Here is a 10,757-nt window from a genome sequence, read left to right on the forward strand (position 1 = left end):
TCCAGGAGTGTTGAATTTCCCTCTAAGCAACTCTCCTGGACTGAATTCTGTGGAGTCCCTCTGTTATGTGTTACTCCGTTGCCATCTTCCCAGAAGTCGGGCTTGTTTTGTTAAATGAAATAATTGTTATGTTTTAAGTGTCTAATATGCTGGAATCATATTAATTGCATTACTTCATTTCATCCTCATAAAATCCTGAATGGTCCCCAGAGCCCCAGAGTCAAAGCCAGTTCCTGTTCCATCTTAGTGGTCACCTGTCGCCTCATTCTCTTCCAACATGACAGATACCACTGTGTCCTTCGCCAAGGACTTCTGGGCAGGTGGAGTGGTCGCAGCCATCTCCAAGACGGTGGTAGCGTTCATTGAACGGGTCAAGCTGCTACTGCAGGTGCAGCACGCCAGCAAGCAAATCACCGCATATAAGCAGCACAAGGGCATCTTCGACTGCGTGGTTTGCATTCCCAAGGAGCAGGGAGTCCTGTCCTTCTGGCGTGGTAACCTGGACAATGTCGTCCGATACTTCCCTACCCAGGCTCTCAACTTTGCCTTCAAAGATAAATACAAGCAGCTCTTCCTGGGTGTTGTGGACAAGAGGACCCAGTTCTGGTACCATTTTGAATGGAACCTGGCATCGGGCGATGCCGCGGGGGCCACATCTTTGTGCTTTGTGTACCTTCTTGATTTTTCCCGTACCCATCTAGCAGCTGATGTGGGCAAAGCCAGTGCCAAATGGGAGTTCAAAGGCTTCGGTGACTGCTTGGTTAAAATCACCAAGTCTGATGGGATTAGGACCTGTACTAGGGCTTCAACGTGTCTATGCAGGGGATGATCATCTGCCAGGCTGCCTACTTCGGCATCTATGACACCACAAAGGGAATGCTTCCAGATCCCAAGAACACCCACATCTTCGTCAGCTGGATGATTGCACGGTCCGTCACAGTCGTGGCTAGTTGACTTCCTACCCATTTGACACTGTTCGTCGCCGAATGATGATGCAGTTGGGGTGCAAAGGAACTGATATCATGTACACCGGCCGGCTAGACTGCTGGAGGAAGATCGGTGGGGATGAAGGGAGCAAAGCGTTCTTCAAGGGCGCCTGGTCCAATGTGCTCAGAGGCATGGGTGGTGCCTTTGTGCTGGTCTTGTACGACAAAATCAAGAATTATACATAAGTTATTTCCTAGTGGGTTTCCCCCGTGAATGGGCATGTTGTATTATAGAACATATCTGAAGCATTCTTGGCAGATGGTTGGCTGTCTAGATCAATGGCAACTACCTACTGGTTGAAAATGGGAAGCAATAACATTCATCTGACCAGTTTTCTCTTAAAGCCTTTTCCACGATGATCATGATGATGATGGGACTCAATTCTATTTTTTCATTTCAGTCACTCCTAATAAATAAATAAATTTGAAGAAATAAAAAAATATCTGAAACGCAAAAAACAAATCAAAACAAAACATGAATGGTAGCACTCAATCAGCCCCTTCTAAGTTTAGGAAGCAGAGTTTCAAAGATGTCAAAGCATTTGCTTACAGTCACACAGGGAAGCAGGATAGAGCACCGGCTTTGTATCCCTACTGCCTCTATTAGAATTCTCGTTCCATCATTTCTGAGCTCTGGAGCCTTGGGAAAGTTATTTAATGTCATTCAGCTTTATTTGCCTCATCTGTGAAGTGGAGGACTAAGTTAAATACTCCATGCATGGTGCTCAGCACAATACCTGGTACATAGTAAGTACTTTATAAATGTTAATGGGGACTAAAAGTAATTGAATATTGTATCTGATGCAGCCATTGTATATTATTTTTTATTATTATAAGTGGTATCACATTAAAATCATTTTATTGAGGGTTCTTACAACTTTTACCACAATTCATACATATATCCATTTTGTCAAACACATCTGTACATATATTGTGATCACCTTTTCAAAACATATTCTTTCTACTGAGCCCCTGGCATCAGCTCCTCATTTCCCCCTTCCCTGCTTTACCCTTCCTCCCTCGTGTACCCTTGATAAGTTATAAATTATTCTTTTTCCCCCCATGTCTTACACCAACTGCTGTCTCATTTCACCCACTTTTCTGTTGTTCGTCCCCCTGGCAGGGGGCCATATGTCAATCACTGTGATTGCTTCTCCCTTACTCCCCTCCTCCAACCCTTACCCTCCTAGTATCACTGCTCCCCTTATTGGTCCTGAGTGGTTTATCTGTTCTGGATTCCCTGTGTTGTGAGCTCTTATCTGTACCAGTATACATGTTCTGGTCTAACCAGATTTGTGAGATAGAATTGGGGTCATGATAGTGGTGGGCAAGGAAGCATTAAAGAACCAGAGGAAGGTTGTGTGTTTCATCAGTGCTATACTGCACCCTGTCTGGCTCTTCTCTTCCTTGTGGCTATTTTGACAGGGGAATGTCCAATTGACTACTGATGGGCTTTGGGTCTACTCTGCCCTCACCCTCATTCCCATTGATATGCTTTTTGTTTGTTTTGTTTTGTCTTTGATGCCTGGTACCTGATCCCATCAACAGCTCATGATCACACAGGCTGGGGTGCTCCTTCCATGTGGGCTTTGTTTCTTCTCAGCTAGATGGCCGCTTGTTATATTCAAGTCTTTAAGACCCAAGGTGCTATATCTTTTGATAGCCAGATACCATCAACTTTCTATCCACATTTGCTTATGCACCCATTTTGTCTTCAGCAATCGTGTCAGGGAAGGTGAGCATCACAGAGTGCTGTTAGTAGAACAAAGTGTTCTTGTGTTGATGGAGTTCTTGGGTGGAGGCCCAATGTGTGTCTGCTATCATAATACTTTATAAATAAACATATGTACATAGCTCTATTCCCCTGTCATTGTATTTACATATATACATGCCTGTATTTAGACCTCTATAACTGTCCTCTGCCTCTCAGTTCTTTCCTCTATTTCCTTTTACTTTCTTCTCATCCCACTTTCATGTTTGGTCTTCATTCAGGTTTTGGTAATTCCTCTTAGCTACATTGCCCTTGATTGAGCTCCCCCCTCCCCAAACATCCTATACTCTCCTCACCATCAGTTTTAGATCACTTATTCTTCCCTTGTTCTTGGGTGTGTTGGCACCCCTTCCGTTCTCCCCATATCTCCCTCTCCCATGTCCCCCCACACACACCACACCCCAGAGAAATGCATTTCAGAGGGCAGTACTGAAGCTGCAGCTCAGGAAAGGGGGCGCATCTGATCAGGAGCAAATAAAGAGGGAAGGAGAGAGTGGAACACACCCTGACCCACCAAGCCCTGAGGACAATATTCCAACGCAGAGCAGCCAAAGCACAGGGTCACAGGGCTGGGCCTACCATGAGACAGGATGATGTGTCCCCCACTGACTCATAGCGCCAAGAGGGACAGCATTGGGGACACAGTGTGGGAGATGTGCCTGATCTGACCCCTCCACACCGGGGTGAACACTAAGGGTATACAGTAGAGCAGCAAGCGGAACAAAGCAATGAAGTCCCCAAGGAATGCCAAAGGTGGACTTGGGGGCCAGGGCGTGGCACCCCAGCAGACTCTACTGGAAAACACTCATAGAGGTCAACAGACACAACCGGGACTGTTTGAGGACTTTTCCGTTTTTATAGCTGGTTTTTATTTATTTATTTATTTCTATTTTGTTGTTGATTTATTTTTTATCTTCTTTTTTGTTGTGTTTTCTCTGCTTTGTTTTGGGGCATATTGTTGTCTATGTATGTCTATCTGAATAACAACCTGGAGGAGAGAACAATGGGACCAATGGTTCTGGGGGAACACGGGAGAAGTATCACATATTTGAATTTAGATTTGATCTGATGCAAAGTCCCTGCCTTTTTTCTCTCTTCAACACTTAATTTTGGGGGACTGAAAAAGATAGATGAAATTGTTTGACCTTCAGAAAATAATCTTGCCAATTTGTCTAGATTATATTCCACTAGTGAACAGTTTAAGCTTTCTATTATTTATCATGAAAGTTTACTTCTCACTTATATTCCATGTCTTATATGGATTGGCAAGAATGGCAGGGGCTTGGGGATTGTTTATCATGCTCTCCAGGCGTCTAGGCTGATGGAGGTCTATCCTGACAAGTGGTTTCCATGATCACAAAGCCAGGAAAAAAGGGAGTTGGTGACTTGGGCCCTGGGTCTGGTTCTGACTAGTCAAGGCAAACCACACCACCGTGGCTGACTATAAGTAGGCAGGGGGAAGTGCAATTTTCTGGATTTGGAAAAGTGGAGAATTAGATGTTACTATGCAGTCTTAGTGATTACTACATCAATAGTGGGAACATTTTTAGTTTCTTATTTTTATTTATTTTTTATTTCTAAAACTGCTTTCTTTTTATAAATCATTTTATTGGGGCTCTTACAGCTCTTATAACATGTCATACAATTGTATCGAGCATATTTGTATATATGTTGCATTTTCTAAACATTCACTTTCTATTTGAGCCCTTGTCATCAGCTTCTCTTTTTTGCCCCCCATCCCCTCCCACCCTTGTGACCCCTTGATAAATTATTATTGTTTTATCTTCCTTTCTTACATGTATAGATTCTTCTGGCAAAGCCTAAAAATAGTTTCATAGAAGCACTTCTCTTTTGGAGAAGTATACCAGTGTTACCTGGATACATTTCCAAAATCATGTGCCCAGTGACATCCAATGATCCAAGGCTCAGGCCCTGGGCATGTGTTATTTAAGTGGCTCTTGTTTGGATCTTGTTTTACTCATATCTGTTTTTCAGGATCACTCTTAAGACAAAAGGGAAGAACAGAAATAGAGTGGGCATCAAGGGAGAAACCATGACCCAAGTTTAGCAGGATTTTCAGCTCCGGCATAAGTTATGCTTATAGGAGAAGTCAGGCATCTGAGCAGGATCAGCTAACTTGTGGTCAAATGATCTGGGCCCATTTCCATAAGGGAATGCAGATCCTCCTGAGAAAGACATCATCTTAAGTTAAGGGGGACTTTTTTCCCTCCCATTTTTGTTGGAAACATTTCAGTCATACAATGTTATCCACCACCTAGAGTCAGTAAGTGCTATCACTTTGCTGCATTTGATTTATTTGTTAAGTATGTTGCCATCTAATGATAGTCTTTATCCGAATCACTAATTACATTGAGGGAGAAAGTGTTGCCACATATCAATTTTCTGATTCTATGATCCCTTCTATATTTATTACCTCTCACTGTCATTGAGTCTATTCCGACTCATTGTGACCCAGGATGGAATTGTTCCTGTGACTGTACATCTTTACAGGAATAGAAAGGCTTATCTTTATCCCAAGGAGCAGTTGCCTGGTGGTTTCGAACTTTCCATGTTGCAGTTAGCAGCCCAACACGTGACCCACTATGCCACCAGGGCTCCTCATTTATTACCAAGTGAGGTAGTTATATAATTCCATGTCCAACTGAAGATGTATAAAAGTGTGGGGGTCAGTCTCAGTTTAAGTCATGAAAAAATAATAATGATTTATAAATTATCAAGGGCTCATAAGGCAGGGCCAGTTGGGGAGGGAGGGGGAAGTGAGAAGCTCATATCAAGGGCTCAAGTAGAAAGCAAATGTCTTGAGTGATGGCAACACATGTAGAAATGTGCTGACACAATGGATGGGTGTATGGATTGCGGTAAGAGTTGTATGAGCCCCCAATAAAATGATTTAAAAAAAAAAAAGAAAGTTTATGGGGTGGAGTCTAGCCTGTCAGGTCACAGTCTGATGGTATCTCCTTGTGGGTGTGGTCTTCTCATAAGGAAGGCCTTAGGAACCTCCCACCCTCCTCTGCCCTCACCTTCCTGCTAGCAAGCCATGCAGGGACCTGCCAGAGCCCCGGAGATGCGTCCACTGCCATTGAATTCATGGTCTTTACACCCACTGGCTGTGATCTTTGCATTCTACATCATTGCATGTGGCTCTGTGAGTCTGAAGAGGGACTTATGGATTATTATCGGATTTATGGATTTGAGTTGGACTGGGCTGGGATATTTTCCTGATATACAATTAATTTTTGATATAAAGATCTTTGTTATACATATTTGAATGTCTCTGGATTTGTTTCTCTAGTCAGCCTGGCCTGACACACTGAGTAATCTTCTATAAAGGAATTGTGGTAGTTATATCATCTCATGTCAACATGATAAATACGTGTAGGGATTGTGTCTGGCCTGTCAGTCAGAGCACAGTCTGATGATGCCTCCTTGTGGTCTTCTCATGAGCACTCCGGGAGCTCCTCGGTTTTTCTCCAAAGGTGGTACACACTCTCTCTCTGCCTTGGTTTCCTGTTGACAAGCCACATGGAGCCTTGCTGCGATCAGTGAGCAGCCTTTCTCTGTTTCATCTTGCTCAGAGAGTTGGAGGAGCCACGTGGAGATCCATGCCCATGTTGAGATGCTTCCACTGCCGTTGAATCCACAAGACATCTCACCCACCAGCCTGTGATCTTCCTGCATCTGGCATTGCCTATGCTGAGTGAGTCTGAAGAGGAATTGATGAACTAATATCGGACTTGTGGGTTAATATCAGACTTATGGACTTGATCTGGACTAGATTGGGATGTCTTCTTAATACACAATTACTCTTCCATATAAAGCTCTTTACATATATGAATGCCCCTGGATTAGTTTCTCTAGTCAACACGGAGTAGCACAGAAATCCTGGTGGTTCAGTGGTTAAATGATTGCTACCAGAAGGACGCAGTTTGAACCAAGCAGCTGCTATTCAGGGGGAAAAGATGAGACAGTTGTTTTCTGTAAAGTTTACAGCCTGGAAACCCTCTGGGGGATGTCCTGCTGTCTTCTAGGGCCACTGTGAGTCGGAACCACCTCCACGGCTGGGAGTTAGGTTTGGGTTGGGTTTCATCTTCTGTGAAAAGGAGGTTTCTCTTATCAGTTGGCAATGACAATTTCCCCCCGATAAACAGAAAAAATACTTAATTCTCTCCATTAGGGCAGCCTTTTCAGGAGTTTATGTTTGGCTTGCAGTTCACAAGTGACCGACATTGTAGTGGACAGATCATTTGAATATAGCTGGGGCATTTGCATATTGTTCTACAGCTCAGCCCACAGACAAAATGACAGAACTCAGTAACTGCTGAGAAATACGGCGTAAAAAGTATAATGGCTTTAGAATGGGAAGTGGCAGCAGCCTTTGGAAGTATTGGACAGGACCGGTGGTGTAGACCCTGGCAACTTGTATCAACACTGGCACCTTCTGGTAGTTCCCAGTAACTGCAGTGCCAGCAGCGAGCTGTTGTTTTGATCCCTTGCAACACCAGGGGAAATTACCAGCAAAGACGCAAAATGGTGTCAACCAAGTGGGTAACCAAGGGAATCACTCTGCAGAGGACACATGAGGCGGCCCCTGGGGCACCCACGGCTGTTCAGTAGGGAAGCTAGAGTGCTCGAAGTGCAAACTCGAAGCCAGCGACATACTGATTAGTGACTTGCTGCCGCCCTATTCTGTACCCCGGCTGGTATGACCCAGGGGGGAAAGTTCCCTGTGGAACCAAGAGCAGAAAATGGAGAAGAAAGGGTTCTTTCAGGCAAAGGAAACTCAAGGAGGAAAGTGATGAATTGTTATTGATGTTAGGTTTCTCTGAGTCATTTTTCAGCAGACTCCATACGGCAGAGTAGAACTCTCCCTTTTCACAGCTTTAAAGATTTTTCTTTTCTTTTCCCTCATAATAGTCTAATAGGTACACAATCCACACATCATACAATTCAATAGTTCAATAACATCGAGAAGATTTGTAAAACCATTATCACATTTTCTTCTTTCTTGTACTCGTTGTTATTGGCTCCCCTCCCCCCAGCTTCCCCTGCCATGCCCCCAAGACCCCATCAACGCAATTATTGTCTGTGTAGATGCACCCATCCTGTTGTGTATTGGGCAGTGATCAGCATGGTCAGCAGTTCCAAACCACCATCCGTCTGGGGGACAAAGGCTTGGGTTTCTATTCCCATAAAGCAATGGTTCTCAACCTGTGGGTCACGACCCCTTTGGGGTTGAACGACCCTTTCACAGGGGTCGCCCGTTTCATAACAGTAGCAAAATTAGTTATGAAGTAGCAATGAAAATCACGTTGTGCTTGGGGTCACCACCACATGAGGAACTACTAAAGGTGAAAGCATTCGGAAGGTTGAGAACCACTGCTTAGTCACAGTCTTAGAAACTCACCGGGGGAGTATGAGTCGGCATTGACTCAGTGGCAGCGAGTTTGGTTTTTCATAGATGACAGTCCAACAAACAAACAAAAACTCACTGCCATTGAGTTGATGCCGACTCATGGAGATGACCATCTAGGGCAGGTTAGGACTGCCCTGTGAGTTCCCAAGACTGTAACTCTTTATGGAAGAGAGAGCTCCATTTTCCTCCTGAGGCGTGGCTGGTGGCCTTGAATTGCTGACCTTGTAGTTAGCAGTCCACTGGGTAACTACGATGACACCAGGTCTCCGTGGATGACAGTGGAAGCTCAAAATCCACTCATAGGGCCACACGTGGATCCAGCCTATGGAGAGCCCTCTGACTGCAGCCAAGGGATGTGAATAGTATTTTAGAAAAATAATTAAAGTATATATATAAAGTATACATTTATATATACATTTCTGATGAAAATACATTCATTTATACACATATATATTCGCTTAATTTTTTAAAAGTCATTTTAATGGGGGCTGATACAACTCTTATCACAATCCATACATGCATCCAATGTGTCAAGCACATTTGTACATTGTTGCCATCATCATTCTCAAAACATTTGCTTTCTACTTGATCCCTTGGTATCAGTACCTCATTTTTCCCCTCCCTCTCTGTCCACTTCCCTCATGAACTCTTGATAATTTAAAAATTATTATTATTATGTCATGTCTTATACTGTTTGATGTCTCCCTTCACCCACATTTCTGTTGCCTGTCCCTCAGGAAGGAGGTTATATGTAGATCCTTGTAATCAGTTCCCCCTTTTTACCCCACATTTCCTCCACTCTCCCGGTATCACCACTCTCACCATTGGTCCTGAAGGGTTCATCTGTCCTTGATTCCCTGTGTTTCCATTTCCTATCTGTACCAGTGTACATCCTCTGGTCTAGCTGGATTTGTAATGTAGAATTGGGATCATGATAATGGGAGGGAAGAAGCATTAAAGAACTAGAGGGGAAAAAAAAGAACTAGAGGAAAGTTGTATATTTCATCGTTGTTACATCGCACCCTGACTGGTTCATCTCCTACCTTCTTAAGGGGATGTCCAATTGCCTGAGATGGGCTTTGATCAAGCCGTATGTACCAGGCCTCTTACACCCTCCTGGCCACTGATTTTGGATCACTTGTTGTTCCCTTGTCCCTGGGTTTGTTAACACCCACTTCCTCCCCTCCCCCCACCCCATCGCATTCTCCTCCATATTGTTTATCCAGCCTATCTTATCTAGATAGACCTGCAGAGATAATAATATGCACAAAAACAAGACAGAGCAAAACAAAACAACAACAAAACCAATGATAAGAGAAAAGTCTGTAAATAGTTCAAGGTCTGTTTGTTGACCTTTAGGATGTTTTCAAGTTGAGTCTGATGAGGTGCCACTCCCTGGACCCAAAGTCTATTTTTAGTAGTCCTTCGGGACTTCCTTGCTCTGCTCCCCTTGCTGTTCTGTTGCACACCCTTAGTGTTTTGTCTTGATGTGGTGGGGTCAGATCGGGCACAATTCCCATATTATATCTCCAGTGTTGTCCCCTGTAGGTTAGTGAGGGATGTCATGTCTCATAGTGGGCTGGCTGCTCTGTGCTTTGGCTGCTCTGAACAGGGATATTTCCTCAAGACTTGGTGGGTCAGGATGTGCTCCTCTCTCTCTTCCTCCGTCTTCATTTGCTCCCGTGTGCTCTGATCAAACATGACCCTCTCCCTGAGCTGCAGCTTCAGTGCTGTCCTTGAAGTAACAGCTGTCCACGTAGTTGGGATTGGGGCCAGTCCGTGAATAGTATTTTATCAGAAAGAGAACATAAAGTTGATTAAGGCAGATGTAGCTAGGGTAAAATATAGTATCTTATCTGATCTCTCTTCGACCCATTTTAAAGTTGTTTTAGTTTTTAAACCTTAGGGGAAATACACCTGGATTCAGTTTCTGTTGAATCCCCTCTGACCACAGACCAGGGATGTGAGTAGCCTGGCTCTCATGCAGACAACATTGCAAAGTTGATTATTGCAGATGCAGGTAGGTTAAATATTCACACCTTAACATGGGAACTCCTTTTTTACTTATTTTTAATTTGTTCTACTTTTTAATATTTTCTGTTTTCCTTTCAATTGAAGTTTTTATCTTGTTGGTTTTTTGTTGTTGTTGTATGTTTTCCTGCACATGAAATTCAGGGTACGTAAATCTGTAGCGATAGTAAATGGATTAATGGTTTCTTGGGAGTATGGCAGGAGAGGTTGTGGGCAAATAGGGAGCTAATGACAATGAAGACAAGAAAGAAGAAAATGTTCTCAAATCGTGGTGATGATCGTACAACTGTTGGTAATATGACTGAACTATTGAATTGTATGATATGTGAATTATATGCCAATAAAGCTGTTAAAATATTTTTCTGAGGATTTGTCATTCCCACGGGCAGGAAGTTAATTGTTGGCTCACAATACAGACTTGACTGTCCACAGTTTTGTGACTATAAGGAAAACAAGCAGAACAGTTGGTGGTATTGAAAAAAACAAAAAGCTTTTTCTCATAATAGTTCCTGTGATCCTTAATTTTAACCAGAAC

At 43.4% G+C, this 10,757-nt stretch overlaps 1 pseudogene; it reads left to right on the forward strand.

Annotated features, from left to right (window-relative positions):
- The first annotated feature begins 277 nt into the window (after nt 1-277).
- On the forward strand, nt 278-1,172 carry LOC142457956 (ADP/ATP translocase 2 pseudogene; annotated as a pseudogene).
- Nucleotides 1,173-10,757: the final 9,585 nt, after the last annotated feature.

Source organism: Tenrec ecaudatus, chromosome 10, assembly GCF_050624435.1.
Source record: "Tenrec ecaudatus isolate mTenEca1 chromosome 10, mTenEca1.hap1, whole genome shotgun sequence".
In the NCBI taxonomy this organism is placed as follows: Eukaryota; Metazoa; Chordata; class Mammalia; order Afrosoricida; family Tenrecidae; genus Tenrec; species Tenrec ecaudatus.